Source organism: Callithrix jacchus, chromosome 20 (assembly GCF_049354715.1).
Source record: "Callithrix jacchus isolate 240 chromosome 20, calJac240_pri, whole genome shotgun sequence".
In the NCBI taxonomy this organism is placed as follows: Eukaryota; Metazoa; Chordata; class Mammalia; order Primates; family Cebidae; genus Callithrix; species Callithrix jacchus.
The window spans coordinates 34028788-34052140 of record NC_133521.1 but is presented as its reverse complement, the minus strand read 5'-3'; the positions used below and the strand labels follow the sequence as shown (position 1 = coordinate 34052140).

The window sequence follows — 23353 nt, the reverse complement described above, 5'->3', positions numbered from 1 at the left end:
TATGTGTTCAGTGTTTAGCTCCCACTTAGAAATGAGAGCATGCAGTATTCCGGTTTCTGTTCTTTCATTAATTCACTTAGGATTATGGCCTTCAGCTCTAATTCATTTTAAGGATGTTTCTGTGCTCCCTCCCTGAATTTCTTTTCCTTTTGGTAGGTGGAGGTGCTGAATTGATACCCTCCTGCTCACAATGCAACATATGGTATTTTTAAACTGCCAAGCATATGGAATCTCTGCTTTTAATTATCAACCTCCAATCTTTCAAATGAACATTAGGTTTTCTCTAGGATTCAGCCTAAATTGTACTTATGCCTAAAGCCACTCCTCCGCCTCAGTCTCCTGGTCTCAAGCGATCCTTCTGCCCTGGCCTCCCAAAGTGCTATGATTATAGGTGTTAACCACCGCACCTGGCCTATGAGACAGTTTGTTTGAGAGCTACCTGGGCTCTCTCCTTTAGAATTTCTCATGAGGCTATAATCAAGTTGTCAGCCAGGGCTTTGGTCTTGTCTGAAGTTCTGACTGGGAAATGATCAGCTACTACGCTCACTTATACGGCCATTGGCAGGATCCAGTTCCCCTGAGCTGTTGGGTTGTGAGCTCATTTTCTAGCTGGCTGTTGATCGGAGGATGCCCTGAGTTCCTTGCCATGTGGGCCTTCTTGATAAAACAACTTGGTTCATCAAAGCCAGCAACAGAATGCATCTACTAGACTATACCATGTACCCTAATCATGGGAGTGACAACGCATCATCCTTGCCATATTCTGTTGCTTTGAAACAAACTCTTCAGCCAGCACTGATTCACAGGGAAGGAATAACACGAAGGCCTGGATGTGGAGGAAGGATCACTAGGGGCCATCTCAGAAGCTGTCCACTGCAGTATCATTATAGGGAAAAAAATGGAAGACATCTGTGTCCACGACCAGCTTATAAAAGCACTGTCCACGGGCAAGTGGCTGTTTTCACACAGGAAAACATCTGTTTCCATAGAGGCAGCAAGTGCGGTCTGGGCCTTACTCAAATCTACAAGCTTTTATCTGCTTGGGCAGCATTACAGAGCTGGCTGCTGCCAGTGCCGTTTTCCTAAATTGACCTGGCTGAGGCAAGAATTAGATTTCAGAGAGAATCTTTCCACATAATGGCCTTTCAGATATTATATGAAAGAGTAACCATGGGCCTGTAATTTATTCCTCTCTCCTCAGGGATCTCTGAAGAAGTTTTGATTCTGACCAGAATTCTTTGCAAATATCGACTGATGGAATACACTAACACAGAAGACAAATGAGGGTCCTGAAAGGGTTGGTTATGTGCTGATTACTGATCTAGAAATGATTTCATCATTAAATCCTAGTCCACTTAGATTGCTTATATTAAATTATCCTGCAAATCATGGGACACTGAGCTGAAGCATGAAGCTTCTGGTTATACATATAACCAGACAAGGCCATGCCATGTGTGTAGTGGAACTCCAGAACTCAGCGGCCTCCATGGCTAATGTGGCCCGTGTGCTTGACATACTCCAAATCCAAAATATGTCTGGCATAGAAAAGGAAGTGAAGGAAGCTGTATCTGCACATTAGGAGCCTCCCAGATGCTGTGTATATTGCTTCTTCTGTCTTTTTTTTTCTTTTCTTTTGTTTTTTTTTTTAAATTGTACTTTAAGTTCTGGGGTGCATGAGCAGAACGTGTAGGTTTGTTACATAGGTATACACATACCTTGGTGGTTTGCTGTATCCAACCCCTCATCATCTACATTAGCTGTTTCTCCTAATTGTATCCCTTCCCAATCCCCGAATCCCTGCTACCCATTCCCTAGCCCCTCCACCCCCCAAAAGGCCCCCATGTGTGATGTTCCCCTCCTTGTGTCCATGTGTTCTCATTGTTCAACACCAACTCATGAGTGAGAACATGCGATGGTTTTCTGTTCTTGTGTCAGTTTGCTGAGAATGATGGTTTCCACATTCATCCATGTCCCTGCAAAGAACATGAACTCATCCTTTTTTATGGCTGCATAGTATTCCATGATGTATATGTGCCACATTTTTCTTATTCAGTCTATCACTGATGGGCATTTGGGTTGGTTCCAAGTCTTTGCTATTGTGAACAGTGCTGCAATAGACATATGTGGGCATGTGTCTTTATAACAGAATGATTTATAATCCTTTGGGCATATACCTAGTAATGGGATTGCTGGGTCAAATGGTATGTCTATTTCTAGATCTTTGAGGAATCACCACACTGTCTTCCACAATGGTTGTCTCTCTTGTCCAATGATGATTATGCATAAGCTTGATGATTCAGAAACAGTATAAATGATGAAGGTGCAGGCAACTTTAGATTGGTTAAATGGTAATTTGGGTGATACACCTACAGTTTTTGACAGCTTTGAGATATAACTGACATATAACAAATGGCATGTACTTTAAGTTTTGTCATATGTATACATCCTTAAAATCACAAATACAATCAAGACAATGGATACTTATTTGATACTACTGACCCAAACCATGATAGATGCTATGATTTAGGGAGATCCCTAAATTTGTGCTTTTTTTATGTTTCGTATTTTTGGCTAGGGATGAAGAAGTACTCAAGAGAAAGTAACCACAGTTATTATGTATGGGATTAATTGGTGGCAGAAATTTTCACACTTCCCAAAAGAAAGGTGAGACTAAAGAGGGAAATTATAAAGAAAGAAAGAAAGAAGTGATGCTTGACTTACTCTGCTGGAACTGTTCCATTGCTGTTGAAAAACAGGATGAAAAAGAGGGCATTGAGAGGATCATTAGGAGGGTTTTGGTGGCATAATCTTGAGGCTGGAGAGGTAAATATCCAATATCATTGTTGGCTATGAAACGTGCATACCTTAAGAAGCCACAAAGTCACTGCATATAACTTAGCATGGATAAGTATAAATCCAATCATGAGGATTATGATTCAGAATAGAAAATACTTAAACAGGTTGAATGTAATCCTTCAGTTAAAGCCATATGTCTTTTTTATGTAAATTAAATAAAGGTTTGGGATCTGCTCACCCATCCCTCAGTGAGAAAATTCAAAGAACTAGAAAATGATGTGGATGGAATGGCCTGAGGGCAATAAGTAAAATATGTGGAATTATTAACCCTTGGCAGTCAGTCTACCATAATCCACATGGGGGCTGGGAGGACAGTCTAAGAGGCCAAAAGCTGAAACTTGGAGAACATTGAGAGCTGTGGTAGACAATAACAACATAATAGTTAAACTCTAATTTGGAAAATATGACAGGAAAAAGTATTCTCTCATTTCATCTGCTTTACCTAAGTGTATAATTGGGATGGATGCCATGTGAGAATGGAGGCCTCTGCCCCTACATTATTAGACTACCTGTGTTCCATGTTCCATCGTCACCCTCCACCTGGTTTCACCTGAAACGATGAGAATCTTTGCAATTGCCTAAGACCTCTTCTGTAGAAAATATTAAATAATTTAGAGTTTCAGGAGTAAAAGAGAACATTAATGCTTTAATTAGCATTAATGATTGAAATAGTGATTTCGACCTCCATTAATTATTTTCCTTAATTGAGAAATGAAACTAATTTATATTTATAGTATACAATGTCATAGTTTAATATGTTTTTGAGTGTTAGTATAGCCACTATAGAAAACAATGTAGAAGTTCCTCAAAAAACTCTAATTAGAACTACCATATGGTAGTTTCAGCAATCCCACTTTTTGGTATATACCCCCCCAAAAAAAATAAATATGTCAAAGGGCTATCTGCCATCCCATGTTAATTGTGGTATAATTCACAACAGCCAAGACATAGAGTCAACCTAAGTCTCCATCAATAGATGAATAACAAATATGTAGTACATATATACAATGGAATACTACTCAACCTTTAAAAATCAGGAAATCCATTAATTCTCTTTGAATGGCCCTTACACACCAAAAAGGCAAAGTAGATAATCTACACATACTGATTCCTTTTGAACCACTGGGAGTTCATCTAGGTAGATCCACGATAGCCTGGGATGTGCTGTAAATACAATTTAGAGAAACCAAGAGCAAAACCAACACAATTTCACCAAAAAGCAATGGATCGAACGAGACCATTCAGTATAGATCTTAGCTCACACCTTCTTTTCTACACCTATTTCAGAAGACAATCAAGACCACTACCTCCACATGATATTAACAGGGCTTGCAAAAAGACACTCAGGTTTACCAGTATACTATCACAATGTAGTGTAGCTGCACTTGATCTTGATAACCAGGAGTAAGTTGATAATATCAATGATATCTTAATTGCCTTCACAGGGGAAGAAGCAAAGTGTCACCCATCTGTCTATAAAGCATGGCAGTAAATCCCAGTACAATTCAAGACCTGCCCCAGCCCCCGAAAATTTGGAAAAGAACGTGAGCCAGATCACAAGAGGCTTTCCTCCTACCTTAAGAAATAATTTAGAATCTGATCTTGACCCTGTTACTAAACAGCTCAGAGACTGGAGAATCCGTTTGAGTTATGGCATAATCACAACTTCCACTCTGGGATATTGTTAGTCCTTTCCACAAAGTCACTAGAAATAAATGTGAGATTGAATTGTGCCCTGACAGAAACAAGCAAATGAAAGATTTATAAAGGGCTGTCAATCAGGCAGTGTCTCTTGAGCCTTATGACCCGAATGCACAAATGATTGTAGAAGTGTCAACAACTGGAACACACACAGACTAGAGCTTCTGGCAGAAATCAATATTGCTGCTCAGTGGAGATGGCAGAGATTTTGGACTTGAAAGGGGTCTGATGCAGCTGCTCAATTCAGCCCTTTAGAAACAAAATTGTGAGCTTGTTGTTGGGCATTGGCAGAAATTGCTCCTACATCAGGTAACCCAGGCAATCCTGAAACCAGAAACACCCATCATGACTTAGGTGATGTCTGAGAAAGATTCAAATTGAGGAAACACCTCAAGGGAGCATGCCGTTAAATGGAAACAGTGCTCAATAATACACTTTAGCTAGGGGTTCCGAAGTTTACGGCATTTATGAATAGATCTCTCCCTTGCAATGTGGAGCCAATAGTAACCCTTCCTACCCTTTCCAGCCCACCCTGATCCACAGCCCAAGGATCTCCCTGCTGTAGCTGCTGAATTGTCTGAACCTGTAAATTCTCTCCTGGATATACAAAATAGCTGCTAAATTTACTGACTGGATTTCATGACACTTTCAGAAATTCAGTGGTTATCTGTCCTACATATATGGTAAATCCTTGGTGCGAGAAGGAAAAAGGGCTCAAAGGGCATTTACATCGTCCTGAAATAGACTCACTAACTCAAGTAGGGACACTAGAGGGAGCTATCTTTCAGGAGACAGGCTATGGCTGACGAAGCAACCTGAGAACAGAGTGTGCATTGCTAGACTCATCAAACATCAAGCTTGCCAGCAACTCTGGGAAAGAGCATCTGCCTTTGCTCAGGGGACGTTTTAAAAATAATGAAATCAGATGTATTTAACACACATTGGTGCTACTGACAAGATGTCACTGGAAGTGTGCAGTCCAATAAGGTAGCTGCACCTACATACTACATATGGCTGTTGAGCATCTGAAGAGTGGCAAGTTCAAATGAGAACTGTCACATGCATACAATACATATGGGATTTCAAAGACAGTACCAAAAAAAGTGCCAAATGCTCCATTAATAATATTATTATGCTGACGACATGCCAAATTAATACTATTTGGATATGTTTAAATTGTCCTATAAAAACGGATTAAATTTTATCTACTGCTTTTTCCTTTTTTAGTATCCTTCTTGAAAATTTAAAATTAATATATGTGGTCTGCATTATATTTCTCCTGAACAGCATTCCTTGGGATTGCTTATTTTAAGTTACCCTTTAATTCATGGACTTTGGCTTGCCTGAATCATGGAAAGTGAACATGCAGCCTGAACAGGTTTATCTCACACACACGCATGCACACACACACACACACACACACACACACGAGAGAGAGAGAGAGAGAGAGAGAGAGAGAGAGAGAGAGAGAGAGAGAGAGAATTAGGAAACTTTGCAAAACTAGTTTAAAAAATAAAGAGATAAAACAAGATTTCAAAAATGTTCAAGCCACAAGTGCAAAATGAGAAATTTGACATAAATCCTATCATGAAAACCAGGTTAATGTTAATCGAATGCAAACCAGAAGAGCTGTATTTTCTTCACTAAAGGAAAAGACTCTGGAAAAATACTGACAGAATCATCAGAGGGGAAGACAAAGGAAAGTAACAAATGGATATATTTTCAACATAAAACCATAACTGGAAATTAAAACAAATTATTAATTGACTTATTACTCTGATTTTAACTCATGTATTGGTAAAAAAAAATCTCCCATGTACATTAACTCATTCTTTTTAATATATTTATTTATCCAATGTATTTGTTTGTTGATTTAATATGTTTATGTATTTATTAAATATATTTATAAAACAAGTACTAGTCAAGGTACTGTTCTTGTACTTGAGACATATTAGTGAACAAATTCGACAAAACTTCTGTTTTGTGTTTATTACCCTTACAAAAAGTGAGCAAAAATAAGATCTTGTATATGATGAACATATTTGAAAATCAAAAAAATGGATGATTTTCTTCCCTGATTAAAAAAATCTACATTGACAGCTGTACTCATTTCCAAGGACGGGTGTTATACGGTATCACAAACTGGGTGACTTTCTACAACATAATTTACTCTGTCACCATTCTGGAGACTAGAAATCCCAAATGTAGGACTCAGGGATTCTTTCCTCCCTCTTCCAGATTCTACCTGCCCCTGGTGCTTCTCAATTTCCAGCAGTGTAACACCAACATTTGCTCCTGTCTTCATATGGCCTTCTTCCCTCTGTGTCTGTCTATCTCTTTTCACTTCTTATAAGGATTCCAGTCACATTTGATTAAGAACCACTTTAATTCAGTATGACCTTATCTTAACTTGATCACATCTGAAAAGACCCCATTTCCAAATCAGGTCACAGTCACAGATACTGGGGGTTAGGACTTTAACAAATCTTCTTGGGGAAACACAATTCAACTCATAACAACACTCTAGTAGGAATCCCAAATAGACTAATTGTGTCAGGAGTCTTCAAGACCAGAGCCCAGTTCAATGATCATTAGAAGAACTCACAGGATTCATAGTGAAGATTTATTGAACGGAAAGAATGCAAAACATAATCGACAAAGAAAAAAACGGATTATGGGGAGAAGTCAGTAAGAATCAGGCGCAAGATTCCAAGAGTCCTTTTCCAGTAGAGTCACATGAGGTGTGCATAATTCCTCCAGCAGTGAGTTGTGACAACATATGTGAAATATTGCAGACTGGGAGTTTACTAGGGACTCAGTGCCCAGGGTTTTTATTTGGAGCTGATTTTGTAGGCACCCTCTGCTTAGCATATACCAAAATTCCAGACTCCCAGAAGGTAAGCAGATGTTTAACACAAACTATGCTATTTGCATAGTCTAGTCACAATGAATCATCCTTATTATTTAAAGAAAGTTTATGTCAGTGGAGAGAACTTTTGATCGTCTACATTTCCAGATGACAGCCACCCTTGTGTGCAGGCTTTTCTAAGGATAGCAGTGTCAGGCGGGCTCTTTTGGTGTCACACTTTTCTGCACACTGACAAAAGAGGAAAGTCAAAAGCTGTTTTAAAAAAAAAGTGTTCTCCCTCTCAAAACCCACCTGGATCATTTAGTTAAATCATACAAGGATCTTATAGTGTTCACATCATAACTATTCTATGAAATAGAATATGTTAGACAAGAACCAGTTAATTTAGGCAAATAGTCATGATATCAAAATTAATTAACATCAAAGATGGTCTTATGTTTTTTTATTATTTGACATTCATTATTGCGATTATAAACTTCTATTTGGGATTCCTTTTCATAAATCTCTTTCCTATCAAGTCATATTCAGAACTATGAAACTCTTACATCTCTTGTTTTATCAGTTACAGCTTTAATAACACAATAATCTAAATCACACATTCTCTGTAAGGGCACTATCTCACCCAAGGAAGAAAAAAAATGGTTCTTGGAAAAAAGGAGCCTTACTCTTTTTATATGTAAAACAATAGATATGCATGCAATACACACATAGGTAAACAGAAATACATGGTGTTAAAATTCCATGGTGGGAGCCAGGAATAAAGCAAGTTAATAAATTATCTCACATTATTTACATTTATTCTATTTAATCTATCCATCTATCATCTATTTTTCTAGCACTATATATCTGGAAGGACTCAAATCAAGTTGTTACTGTAACATCTGACCAGTGAGATCAGGGTGAATATAAGAAAAGCCTTGATTTGTACACTTCATCCTTTTACAATGATCATTTTTATGTAACAATGTAATAAACATAAAGTCATTTAGTCAACTGAGAGAATCAGTAACATACACACTCATTTGTCTTGAAGAGACATCCATTTCAGTTACATACATGGTGAAATTTAGAACTTCTTAATCAAATCAATGACTCCATCTGAGGTGAAAAAAATCAATATGGAGTTTCCTAGTTGAAGGCAGAGATTGACTAAAGGAAAGCTAAAACCCAAGATACAGTGCTATCAAGCGAGGTGGTATTTTGAAGAAAAGACCTGTCAAATATTATCTATTTCAAAAGTGTCATTGGGCCAAGCTTTGCAGATGAGATCAGATTTTCTGTGTGATGCACACACACACACACACACACACACACACACATGCACACCACACACGGACTCAAGAAATTGGCTTGTGGAAATATGAAGTAAAGTTTTAAGATAATTGGCATAAAAGTAACACTTTTTTGGATCATTTGTGAATTAACATAGCGATGCGGAAGTGCCAAGTAGGAAAGAACATGGTCTCCTTAAATGATATGGAAGGTGGGGAAGAAAAGTTCTAGGTAGAGAAAGGTAAGTCCCTAGGTAGGGCTCCAACCCCACCTAGCTGAGGGCAGGCATTTCTGACCCAAATGTTGCATTTCCCAAGACCACCTTGGCATGCCACGCCCCCATCCTGGGCCTATAAAAACCTGAGACCGCAGTGGGCAGACATAGAAGCCACTGGTGGCTGAATGTTGTAAGGAACACACTGGGGAAAGAAGACCCTGTTGGCTGGCTAGGACAGTACATAGAGAACTCAGCGGCCCGACGCCAGGGGAAACCTATCTCCTTTCTGGCTCCCCCATCTGTTGAAAGCTATTTCTACTCAGTAAAACCTTACATTCATTCTCCAAGCCCATGTGTGATCTGATTCTTCCGGTACGCCAAGGGAAGAAATCCCGGGAAACAGAAATCCCTCTGTCCTTGCAATAAGGAATGGGATCTAATTGAGCTGGTTAACACAGGCTGCCTATAGACGGCAAACTAAGAGGCCATCCTGTAACATGCACCCACTGGGGCTTCAGGAGCTGTAAATATTTTCCCCTAGACACTGCCATGGAGTCGGAGCCACACAGCCTGCCCATCTGTATGCTCCTCTAAAGATCTGAGCAGCGTGGAACTGAAGAAGTTAGCTGCACCCCCATCACATACCCTGCCAGGAGGATAAGGGAATCTTTCCCATTTCAATAGTAATATCTGTAATAGTAATATCTATAATCTTTCCCATTTCAATAGTAGTATCTATAATGGTCCATCATTTGACCATGAGATAATATATAAAATCTACTATATAAAACCTGCTGAAGTATCCCTAAACATTTTTTGAGATAATAACAAAAAAACTCAAAGAATTATTGAAAAGAGAAGCAACCGGATTTTGGGGGAGTGATTGTTTTCAAGGGATTTAAAATACATAATAAGATTCTCATAGCAAAAAGGTTTTGGGTCTCATCATGAGAAAGTAAGAAAGATAATAGTATATGAGGTTGCCCACATAATAAAACACCAACTGAAAATAAACCTGAGTACAAGTAAGTTATTTTCTTCTTTCAAATTCGTGGAAGAGTGTTGGAAATATTACAATCAGGAGAGTTGTTACAAAGCTTATGTATTTGAAAGCTCATCCTCAGAATTTTCCTAAAGATCTTTCAGATTAATTCACCCCACAATAATTACATTCATACTTTCAGCATGACTTAAAATTCCAGGTTTAATTAAATATACACATTGCTACATATCTATAATCTGTATTTATATATCTCTGTCTCTATTGAATCTTTAGTTTCTTTATGTGAAGAAATCTGTATTATTAAATGCTGTGCTTTTTCTTCTCCCATCTAGAAGCTTTCCATATTGAATTTTTTGTACATACTAATCACTAATTGTTCTAGTAAAAATAATTTTTGTTATGTATTTTTCTCTTTCACTTATAAACACATTTTATAATGCCAGCATTATACCAAAACAAGCCAAAAAATACCATGTTAATAGACTATGGATCAATCCCTCATGTACATTCAAATGAAATTTCTTCCCAGAATTTTAAAGGGCACCTGTGAAGAATTTACAGGTAACAGCATTCCCAGCAGTGAAAGACTCTGGATTTTCATTAAGATCAGTCAGTAACAAGGCAAGAATTCCTCTTTTACAACCTGTATTAAACATTGCACTGGAGGCGTAACCATACCATAAGGCAAGAAGAAGAAACAAAACACAGAAAATGGAAAGAAAGAAAGAAGTAACTATAAATGGTTGTCTGTCTCCAAATTACCTTTTTTGAAAAAGCTTTTAAGTTCTAATAAAAATTTAATGGCAAAATAGGGTATAGGTTTATCATTAGAAAGTAAGACAGAAATGAAAACAGAAGACATGACTCTGTACACAGAAAATGCTAAGAAAGCTTTTTAAAAGTCGCTGCTAAAACTCATATGGGAAGCTAATAATGTAACAATGAAATACATATATATTCTTATAAGAATTGTAAATTCAAATTTAAAAAGAATGGCTTATTGTAGCATCAAAAAATTAAAATAATAGGAATAGATTTAAAATTGATATAAAATCTGTATTTTCAAAAATGGAAAAAGCATAGTGCGTAGAGAAATGAAAAAGGATGAAAATAAATGGAGAGATACAACGTTCTTGAGAATCAGAAAGCTGAGTATTGTTAAGACCTCAATTCTCTTTAAACCAATCTTTACATTCAAGGCAATCCCATGCAAAGATCCTACAGACATTTAAAGTGAAACAGATGAGCTAATTCTAAAATTTATATGGCCATTCAAAAGACGCAGAAGAGCACAGGGTACACAAAAAGAACAAAGTGGAGGGATTCACACTGTCTACTTTCAAGCCTTATTAAAGCTACATTAATCAAAATGGTGTAGCACTGATGTAAAACAAATGTAAAAAGAGGTCAATGAAAAAAAATAGTGTCTAGGACAGGTGAGGTGGCTTATGCCTATAATCCCAGCACTTTGGGAGGCTGAAGAGGATGGATAACCTAAGTTATCAGCAGTTCGAGACCAGCCAGGCCAATACAGCAAAACCCCATACACAGCAAAAAATACATAAATTAGTATGTGCAGTGGCACATACCTGTAGTTCCAGCGACTTGCAAGGCTGAGGAAGGAAAATTCATTATTTGAACCTGCAAGGGGGCAGTAAGCTGAGATGCCACCATTGCACTCCAGAATGGCTGGGTAACAGAGCAACACCCCATCTCAAAAAAAAAAAAAAAAAAAAAAAAAGTAAAGAAAGTGTCTACAAATATGCCCATGGGTGTAATAACCATTTTTTAACAAAGTTGCCTAGATAATTCTATAGGGAAAATGTTTTTTTTTTAAAACAAATCCAACAGAAACAATTGGATGTCCAAACAAAAAATACAAGAACTTTGTTTCTTATCCTATATCACACACAAACTTATGTAAAAATATATGCAGTTGAAACTTTGAAAGGTAAATTATAAATACAACTTCTAGAAAAAATTAAATAGTATCCTAACATTCATGAATGCAATGATGTCTATATAGAACAACACAAATCATTTTAAAAATCTGATATTTGAAAGGCATAAGTACATGTATCACAAAATAAAAAATTAGATTTTATCAAAATTTTAGAAGTCTAAACTTCAATAAGACAGTAAAAATTACGTAAGTAGGAATATCAAGAATCGATTTTAAATTACATTATAAGTTAGATTTATATGTCATTAGATTTCATATCAAGAATAGACTATGCATTACATAATTGGGAATATCAAGAATAGATTAATAATCCTGACAACTATAACTCAATAACAAAGCAAAGTACCTAACTTTAAAATGTGCAACCTGTGGCCAGGCATGGTCGTTCACACCTGTAATCCCAGAACTTTGGGAGGCCAAGATGAGCAGATCAAGTGGTCAGGAGATCAAAACCATCCTGGCTAACAAAGTGAAACCCTGTTTCTATTAAAAAATACAAAAAAAATTAGCCAGGAGTGCTGGCACGTGCCTGTAGTTCCAGCTACTCAGGAGGCTGTGGCAGGAGAACCGCTTGAACCCAGGAGGTGGAGGTTTCAGTGAGCCAAGATTGCACCACTGCACTCCAGCCTGGATAGAGCGAGACTCCATCTAAAAAAATAAATAAAATAAAATAAAAAAGAACATTGAAAATGGCACAAAAACAAGGAGAGGCAAAGTATTTCAATAGACATTTCTTCAAAGAAGACATATATGTGACTAATAAGAATATTTAAAAATCTTCAAAATCAGTAGTATTAGTGGAATGCAAGTTAAAACCACAATGAAATACCACTTGACATTCTCCTAGGTGGCTATTCACTAGAGCAAAGACTCGGAACCAACCCAAATGCCCATCAATGATAGAGTGGATAAAGAAAATGTGGCACATATACACCACGGAACACCATCAAAAAGGATGAGTTCATGTCCTTGTAGAGACATGGATGAAGCTGGAAGCCATCATTCTCAGCAAACTAAAACAGGAACAGAAAACCAAACACCACATATTCTTACTCATAAGTGGGAGTTGAACACTGAGAACCCATGGACACAGGAAGGGGAACATCAGACACCAGGGTCTGTCGGGGGTGGGGAGCTAGGGGAGGGATAGCATTAGGAGTAATACCTAATGTAGATGATGGATTGATGGGTGCAGCAAACCTCTATGGCATGTGCATACCTAGAACTTAAAAAAAATTAACAAACCTGCCCGCTCTGCACATGCTTTTTTAAAAGGCAGAAAATAAAACGTGTTGGCAAGGATGTAGAGAAATCAGATCCCTGATGTATTGCCTGTGAGAATGTAAAATGCTACAATACTGCTTCGGAAAGCAGATATTGCTTTAGAACATTAAATATAAAATTGCAACATGATCCAGCAATTTTACTCCTAAGTATACGCCTAAGAGAACTGAAAATAGATGTCCAGACAAACACTTGTACATGAATACTCCTCGCAGCACTGTTCATAATTGCCAAAAAGTGACAAATTTCACGTCTCTCAACTGATGAAAAAATTAAATTTGTTATATCCATAAGTTAAATATTATTCAGCCATAAAAAGGAGTACATTACTGATTCATGCAGGAACATGCACAAACCTTGACAACATGCTAAGTGAAAGAAGCCAGCCACAAAAAGCTACATATTGCATGATTCAATTTATATGAAATGCCAAGAATGTACAATCCCATTGAGACAGAAAGTAGATTTGTGGTTGCCAGTAGCTGGAGAAGGGTAGAAAGCTCTTCTAATAATAATTGACAGCTTTATAAATAAATATATTAAAAGTAACTAAATTGTATTCTTTAAAGAGTGATTTTGTAATATGTAAATTATATATGTCAATTCAAATTTAACTAAAATCTGAATCATAATAATGATATCAACTTAATATTTTAACTTCAAACTCATAAATATATATACTTATCCCCCTAATAGTGTTTGGAAGAATATTTAAGGCCTTTCATGGCTGCGATCCAGTATTATCTCTCTGTAATTTTCTCGAGAACCAAGCAATGCATAAAGCATCTTTTTAGAGTCCCAGTTCTACATCACTTCAAACTTTGTGAAAAATTACACATTTTTTGGATTGTTCTGAGGGCTAAATTCCTCCAGATATTTTCCTGGTCTTCTACGGTGATCTCTTCAATACCTAATTTGATGAGATTTTAAATCTACTCTTTAGAGTCTCTCTGAAGCTTCTAATTTCATTTTAAATTGAACCACAAACTTCCTCTGCTTTAGACTCATTTAATCATAGTTTTGGTATTTAATGAAAACATGTAACAACTACAAGTAGCATACACAGTTTGAAGGGAATATAACCAGTTCTTGGCAAGAATATAATTCAGCTGGTATAAATGGAAGGGCAAGGGCAGGAAAAAGGAAGAGCATCTAAGGGACAAGTCAACAGGTGACCAAAAAAAAAAAAAAACAACCACAAAAAACATTGAGAGACCAGTTAGTTCCAGGACATTTGTATACAGAAGTTAGATTACATTACTGCTATTATACTTAAGCATGATATTAAGGTATGGATGAGTCTGAATATGTGAAAGGTCATTGCACACATATATTAATATGATAGCATGGGCCATAGAAGAGATTTTGAGAAACATATAAACAGAGAAATTTGACTAGTGTTTATCTACCCATGTATAAACCTGTTCCCTTAGTTGGGGATAAAAGATCTTTTGGTCCAGTTTCTAGTATTTTTACTGCAATAAATAGATAAATAAGTAAATAAAAATAAAAAGGTGATTGCTAAACTTTGAAGAATATAAGCATCCCCATCCACATAGAGTCCCACTTCCGTATTTCCACTCTACTCATTACGGATATCTAATTATTACCTTGAAACAGATTACATACCCTGGGTATAAATAGTGTCCTTTTCAGCTTTGGAAATGACTTTTCTCTTTTAAATGGCTACAATCATCACTGTGTTGGCAGATAATGGGCACCAAAGATGTCCACACCCTAGTTTTCTGTGATTATATTGCCTCACATAACAAAAGGAACTATGTAGACAAGAGTAAATCTTCCTGTGATGAGAAGATTATCTTTGATTACTAAAGTAGGCTCAGTTTAATTACATGGCTTTCTAAAAATAGAACAAGGCAGATGAGTTTATCAGATGCAACATGAAAAGGACTTGACCAACTCTAGGTAGCTTTAAAGATGGAGAAAGAGGCCATGAGTCATAGAATGTGGATAGCTCCTAGAAGCAAGGAAATGAAGACCTCAGTCCTACGACCACATATAACTGAATTATGCCAACAACCTGAATGAGCAAAGAATGAGATTGACTCCTAGGGCCTCTAGAGAGAAACACAGCCTGCCCACACCTCAATTTTAGCCCAGTAAAACCTTTGCTAGACCCAGTTCTACAGAACTGTAAAATAATAAATGTATGTTGATTTAAGTCACTAAATTTGTGTTAACTTTTAATAGCCACAATAAAAAAAAACTAATAAAATGAGCTGATCCTCACAGAATTGGGACTAATTTTAAATTAGACAGTTCATGTAAAAAGCATATACCATTCCTGATACTAAGTTGCCAGTAGTTTCAGCATTGCTCTTTTGTTATTAGTCTCACAGCACTTGGAACATGAGGCACTGTTTTACAGATATAATTTTGAAAACAGATTGTATGCACCTTGATGGCAACAATCATGCCTACTTTATCTTGTAGTACTCATGCTAGCCATACCATTGTAGGTTTTAAAAATTATTTTATATACGTGAAATTAAATAAACAACTGGACAGAATTGCAGGATTTTGCATTTTTATATACTTAGAATTCTGAGCTAAATTATTACAGAAACACTTGGGAGTTGCTTCCTCTACCCAACCAATGTAAAACTAAGGGAAAAGAAGAAAAAATGCAAGTAAACTGTCTTTTGTACTTGGTCTTCGATAAGCAAGAACATGGCCAACAGTGAACTAAGGAATGAAAAGCATTACACAACACTAAATGGGTTGCCATATTGGTAGCTTTGACATAGTTGTTGTTAGAGACAAATTTTATGAACAACAATACATGAAGCCTATACACACTGCTAAAGTGATGTGGATTAGGAGTTATTATTTTCCTCTCATTCTGCTCAGTAAGATGTAGGAGAAAAGATGACTACAGAATAGCTCTTTCATCTCATCTATAAATTTCTTACCAGCCAGTATTAAAGCTGTCCCCAATTTAAGCCTGTTTGTGTTACCATATACACTGAATACTTATCAGGGATCATACCAAAGAATATTAGAATAGAAAGAAGCTCTAAGAATTTGAACTGAATTACAAGACACCCTGATACTTAGGCATATTTTTTTCTAAGCTTCTATTTTCTTTGCTCAAAGTAGTATCTCCAGAGCTGCAAAGCATAATTATCACTGCCTTGGGAAAAAATGTATTTTCTGAGAGTCAAGTATATCCGGATAATTACTTATTTGAGGTTTACAAACACAATCTTTGATATATTGGAAAGCAAACATGTAAGACAGGTTAAAACAAGAAAGGTATGTTCATAATATACTATTATTTTGGTTTAGGTATCATTTTATCCTTAAATCTTTGAGCATATATAGAAAAAACACAATCTAGAGACTCACAGGATTTGTGCTTCTCTTTCCGTGGCAGACTCTCCCAAGGCCCCATGGTTCCCATCTCGTGCTTTTGCTCCTGCATAATCTTCTCCCTTTAAGTATAGGTCAGACTTGTGATTTTCTTCTAACCTGAGAACACAGCAAAAGTGACATCCTATATGTAACTATGGCATGTAAGACTGCAACAATTTTCTCCCTAGGAGACACCATTTCCCTTGCTGGCTTTGAAGAAGCCAGTTGCCATGTTGTAAGTTAGAATATGGAGAAGGTTACATGACAACCAGCTGATGGCGGCCTCTGTCCAGCAGCTGGTGAAAAAGTCAGAACCCTCAGTCTGATAACTTGCAAGAAGACTGAATTTTGCCAACAATCACATGAGCTTACTGGGAGATTCTCCTCCAGTTGAGCCTTAGATGAGACTAGTACTCTGGCTAACATATTGATCGCAGCTTTGTTAAACCCTTAAATGAGACACTAACTAAATTACGCCTTGACTCATGACACAGAAAACATAAGATGATAAATTGTGTTGTTTTAAGCAATAGCTAATATACCAGGTTTCAAAACCTTTTCTATGAAGGTTGAGAAAAATTTCTTAATATGAGCTATTGCCTCATATTTCTTAAAGTATAAATACTAAATCAACACATCAATTGACTCATTATCATACTACATATATGAACTGACTGACAAATGAAAGCTTCCATCTCTAAGATGTTTCAAGACTATATATAAATAGTTGGTTAAATGTTTCACTTGGGTGCCCACTTAATTTAATTTGCTATAAAGCTTTTTGTAAATCTCTTTTTTTCTTTCTTACCTTTGCTACATCTACTAACCAAATCAGGCAAGTTCACGTAATAAGTATTTCTAAAATTCATCTGGTTTTCTTAATTCTTAGTCATGAGCCCTGATTTGAGAGCTATCAAATTCCACCCTTGACTGTATCAACTTCATTCTGATCTCAACACTTCACTCTCACTCTTTTTCCCCTCCCTTCATTTTTATGTAAAACCAGAGTGACATTTCCTATATAAACATGTAATTACATCAATCAGATTCTCTATCTGCTTTCCCAAGTCTTTGGGAAAAGGCTAAACTCTTCAGTATAACTCCTCTCATGCCCCAGGTTTTATTCATTTCATCTGCCTAGCTAAAAGAAACGCATTTTGTTTCCTCAAGGATAAGGATTATACATGTCTTAATCACTTTATTCTCAGCATTCTGCATGTCTGATTCAAGCCTGAAACAAATTTTACAGTTAATATTTGTTGAAGTAATACATGAAGCCAATAAATATTTTAAATTTATGTCATCCGAACATGAATCTCATATACATTTTGTACATTTATTTTCTGTACCTATTTATCATTAAAGTTTAAATAAAACATCTGAAAGGTATGTACAGAGGTGAAGTCAGCAAGATGGTAGAAAAGGAGTTTTCTACCCCCAAGAAAGCAAAGCTAAGCACAGAGAGAGACCCTATTGGTTTGCTGTTTCTCCCGCAAGGGAAAGTTAGAGCATAGTGGGAGAGTACCTGGCACCTTCAGCTATGTGGGGTATTGCCCAAGAGGCCCGCATTTTCTAATCTTACCCGAAATACTGAAGGAATCACCATGGTTAAGCGGTTGAGAGAGGTTGGGAGCAGAGAAGTAAAGCTCCAGAACCTACTAAACACTCCATCAAGAAGCCATGTGTGTACCTATGCAACTATTTTGCACATTCTGCACATGTACCCCAAAACCTAAAATGCAATAAAAAAGAAGGAAAAAAAAAAAGAAGCCCTCCCATCATTCACTTAGCAAGCCTCACCTGTGAACTCGCATGTTTGCTGAAGGTATTTCTCTCCTGTAGCCAACAGGAGTTGGGCAGTTAGAAGGAGTTCACAAGAGTTTAAATACTCAACGTGCCTCACTCTTTCACACAGGCCAGATCATCAGAAACACCTTTGTGAGTGGCAAACTGCAAACAACTGGTACAGACAGATATCCCCACTCTGCATGACTGGGAGAGAGCACACAAACTTGAGTATTTTAGGGTGCCACCCCCAAAACAGCAGAAGGGTATCAGCACCAGCTTTGAATGTTCAAGAGAAGGCATACAACATTAAGAATTCTCCTTCATAGAAAACAAGAAGTATACAGCAGGCACATCTACAGAAAAAGTCTGAAAGAGCCTTGAAATTCCTGAGTTGTTTGGTGAAGGTATTTCTCTCCTGTAGTCAGTCAGTAAAAGCTGGAGGAGATGACTTCTTTAAATGTTAATAAAAACACAGGACTCAGGGATCATGAAAAATCACGAAACATGACACCACAGAAAGAACACAAAAATATTTCACTAACCACCTCCAAAGAAATGGAGATAGACAAATTGCCTGACAATTCAAAATAATTATTCAATGGAAGCTCAGTGAGCTACAACAGAACACAGAGAGGCAATTCAATAAAAACAAAAAATCAATATGTAAACAAAATTAGAAGTTCAGTAAAAAGATAGATATCATAAAAAAGAACTAAAGAAAATTTTGTAGCTGAAAAAAAAACAGTGAATGGAATTTAAAATGCAATAGAAAACATTAGTAGCAGACTTGATCGAGCAAACAAAAAGAATCTGTGAACTCAGAGACAGATCATTTGAACATACCCAGTCAGAGGAGAGGACAAAATGAATGAAAATGAATGAAGGAAGACTGTGAGATTTATGGACACCATCATTAGAGCTAACTTTTGCCTAATGGGTGTAAAATAAAGAGAAAGACAGGAAGGGCTAGAATGCTTATTTAGAAAAATAATGGCTAAAGAATTCTCAAATGTAGGTAGACATATGAGCATCTAGGCATATAAAGCTCAAACTTTTCCAATAAGCCTCAGTCCAAAGAATACTTTACCAAGAAACAGAATCAAACTCCAATCAAAGATTATAAACACACACAAAAATATAAAACTTAAACAGAGAATGTTGAAAGCACCAGGAGAAAAGAGGCCAATGATATATAAGGAAATTTCCTCAGACTATCAGTTGATTTATCAGCAGAAACCTTGTAGGCCAAGGAAAAGTAGCACAATATATTTAAAGTGCTGAAAGAAAAATAAACTGCCAACCAAAAATTCTTGACCCATCAAAACGTGTCCAGAAATGGAAGGGAAATAAAGACTTCCCCAGATGAACACAAGCTGAGGATGTTCATCATCACCAGACCTGTTTTACACAAAATGATAAGGGGGGTCTCTGAGTTGAAAGAAAACGACAGTAACTTGTAAGATAAAAATATATGAAGGTATAAAACTCACATGAAGTGGTAAATTATATTGTCTTAGAAAACAAAGGTATTAAAAATAATTATAGCTATGACAACTTAATAAATAAAAAGATGAATTGTGGTCTCAGAAGCATACTATTCAAGGGGAGTGTAGTTTTTATATGTGGTTGCAGTAAAGTTATTATTAGCTTAAAATAGCTTGTTACAACTCTAAAATGTTTTACATAAGCCTCATGGTAACTACAAAGCAAAAATCTGTAGTAGATATACAAAAGATAAAGAGAAAAGAATTAAATGATAAATTAAAAAAGGAAGAGAGCAAGAAAGGAAGAAAAGAACAAAGTATCCACAAAACATCCAGAAAACAATTATCAAAATGGCCGTAATACCTATCAATAAAGTAAATAGACTAAAATCTACAACAAAAACATTCAGTGTCTAAATTGATAAAATAAGATACAATTTTATGACTATCCTAAAAAGACTCACTTCACCTATATGGACACACATAGGCTGAAAATGAAGGAATGGGAGAAGACTTTCCATGCAAATGGAAACCAACATAGCTGTAATTGTATCAGAAAAAAAAATAGACTTTAAGTCAAAAACTAGAACAAGTGATAAAGAGGGCTGTCAAATAATAATAAAAGGAATGATTTCTCAAGATGATATAACAACTGTAAATATAGATGCACCCAAAATAGGAGCAACTGAATAGATGAAGCAAATATTAAGAGATCTGAAAGGAAAAATAGAATAATGCAATAATTATGAAGGATAGCCACACATCACTTTCAACAACGGATATATCATCCAGACAGAAAAATCAGTAAGAAAAAATTGGACTTAAACCATACTTTACACTAAATGAAACCAACAGAAATACACAGAACATAACATACAGCAGCAGCAGAATACACATTTATCTCAGTCACACATAAAATATTCTCCAGGATAAATAACAGCTTAGGCCACAAAACAACTCTTAACCAATTTAAGAAGATTGAAATCATAAAAATCGTCTTTCCCAAACCTAATGGTGTAAAACTAGAAGTCAATCACAAGAGGAAAATTAGAATACGTATAAATATGTGGAAATTAAATAACACAATTCTCATCAATGAAGGAGTCAAAAAAGAAATCAAAAGGGAAATTTAAAAATATTTTGAGATGAACGAAAATGAAAATTAAACATGCAAAAGTAATGGGATGCAGCAAAAGTAGTTCTAACAGAAAATAGTAATACATGCCTACATTAAAAAGGAAGAAATATCTCAAATAAATAATCTAACTGTACACCTCATGGAATGGAAAAAAAGAACACACCAAGACCAAACTTAGTAGAAGGATGTAAATAACAAAGATCAGAGAAGAATTACATTAAATACAGACTAAAAGACACTAGAAAAAAATAAAACTGAGTTATTTTGAAACATAAATGATATTGACAAAACTTCATCTAAATTAAGAAAAGACTCAAATACATAGAATCAGAAATGAAAGAAAATATATTACTTCTGATACCACAGAAATACAAAAGATTATTAGAAATTCCTAGGAATAATTATCTGCCAATAGATTGGATAACCTAGAAAAACAGCTAAACTCCTAGAAACATATGACCTACCAAGACTGAATCATAAATAGAAAATCAGAACAGACTAAAAATGAGTAAGGAGATTGAATCAGTAATCAAAAGTCTTCCATCAAAGAAAATGTCAGGATTTGATGACGTCACTAGCTACCTGCCTCAGTCTCCCAAATTACTGGGGTTACAGGTGTGACCCAAGTACAGTGGTTCTTTGCACGTGGCCAGAAACGTTTTAATTACATGCGTGACTCGCATTACATTTCAATTGGTCAGGGCTGCTCTATGTAGTTGTATTCTTCAGCAGTGAAAGGGAACAAGTGAATTGTGACTTCTCCTTTACATCTCATTCCAATGGGCAGACAATTCATCTCCTCTACACTTGGATGAGGCCCAATCACATTAGGGAGGGCAATCTACTCTGCTGGGTCTACTAATTCAGATGTTAATCTCATTCAGAAGCACCCTCAAAGACATACCCAGAATAATGTTTGAACAAATATCCAGGGACTTGTACCACCGTCAAGTTGACATATAAAATTAAACACCACATGAACCCTTAAATTTTTTTTTTTTTTTTTTTTTTTTTGAGACGGAGTTTCGCTCCTGTTACCCAGGCTGGAGTGCAATGGCGCGATCTCGGCTCACCGCAACCTCCGCCTCCTGGGTTCAGGCAATTCTCCTGCCTCAGCCTCCTGAGTAGCTGGGATTACAGGCACGCGCCACCATGCCCAGCTAATTTTTTGTATTTTTAGTAGAGACGGGGTTTCACTATGTTGACCAGAATGGTCTCTATCTCTTGACCTCGTGATCCACCCGCCTCGGCCTCCCTAAGTGCTAGGATTACAGGCTTGAGCCACCGCGCCCGGCCAAATATTTTCTAATTCCCTTACAAAGCAGTTGTGTTCCTTTGAAAATCATTTTTAGTTATTCTGTTTGCTCTGACACCCCTATTACTTGTCCTGCAAAACTCAAGTTGTAGCTGATAATTGTTAAAGTCTATATACTGATAAGTAACTTGCATGCACATAATAAGTTCGTTTTACTCTAGTATGTCATCATTACACTATTTTATTGGTAATACTCCTTGGTTGTAGGCAACTGAAAATAACTCTGGATAACTTAAGAAGAAAAATAATGCTTAAGAGGTACATCTGAAAACTTACAAAAGTGCCTGGAAGATTGGAAAATAAGGCTTAGTCAACTGTCAGGAACTGAAAGAGGACAGGCAATTGGAAAAACAACCAAGGCTACTCTTCGGATTTGAACACCTGCACTACTGAATAATTAATGACATCGATGTTTCCACTCCTTCTGGATTTATGTTTCTCCCTCAGATCCTATGTGGGTACATTCAACTGACGAACCCCAAAAACACAGGTCTGTGCCTTTGCCACTACAAGAGCATTAAGCTTATTTCTTGCATGTTGAAAAGCAGGACCCTGCCCACCTGACACAACAGGCCTGACACTAATTTGAGAAGGTTGTTCAGATTCTGGGTAACATTTTTAATGACAAATGTCCCTACAGATTCCTCTAGAAATATCACTTCTGTGGTATAGAATAACAGATTGGCAGTAGGGTTTACACAGAAATTAGAAGTGTCTATTTCCAGTAAAAGATGCTAGTATATTAAACATGGCATGGTTTTAAATGTAAAATAAACTTTATAAAAATGAACTTTGTGATATCACAAAAATTTCTTGTGCTTTTCAAAATTTCATTGGCCCTTCCAATGAGTCTCTAACGAAGGCTGAATCCTAGTTACAGAATCTTCCAATTTTTTCAATCTACAGAAATTTATTGACCTATTAGTCTTAGTTCAACCTCTTAGAATAAAAGATCAAAGAACAGAAGATAATTGCTTATGGACATTTCCAGTAAATGGCACCACGTAGTTTTTTGTGATTTTTTTTTTTTTGGCAATTGTTAATGGTGTGTTGACATTTTGAGAGTAACTCATTATATTACTGACTTT

The 23353-nt window shown here is 36.4% G+C and overlaps 1 long non-coding RNA gene across 1 annotated transcript in view; it reads right to left on the bottom strand.

Annotated features, from left to right (window-relative positions):
- The window catches only part of LOC128930306 (uncharacterized), a 203953-nt gene that overhangs the window by 137306 nt on the left and 43294 nt on the right, over window positions 1-23353 (bottom strand). Inside the window, exon 3 of the long non-coding RNA XR_008478217.2 lies at window positions 16535-16657. This is a non-coding gene — a long non-coding RNA (uncharacterized LOC128930306). The remainder of the gene's footprint in view (window positions 1-16534; window positions 16658-23353) is intronic.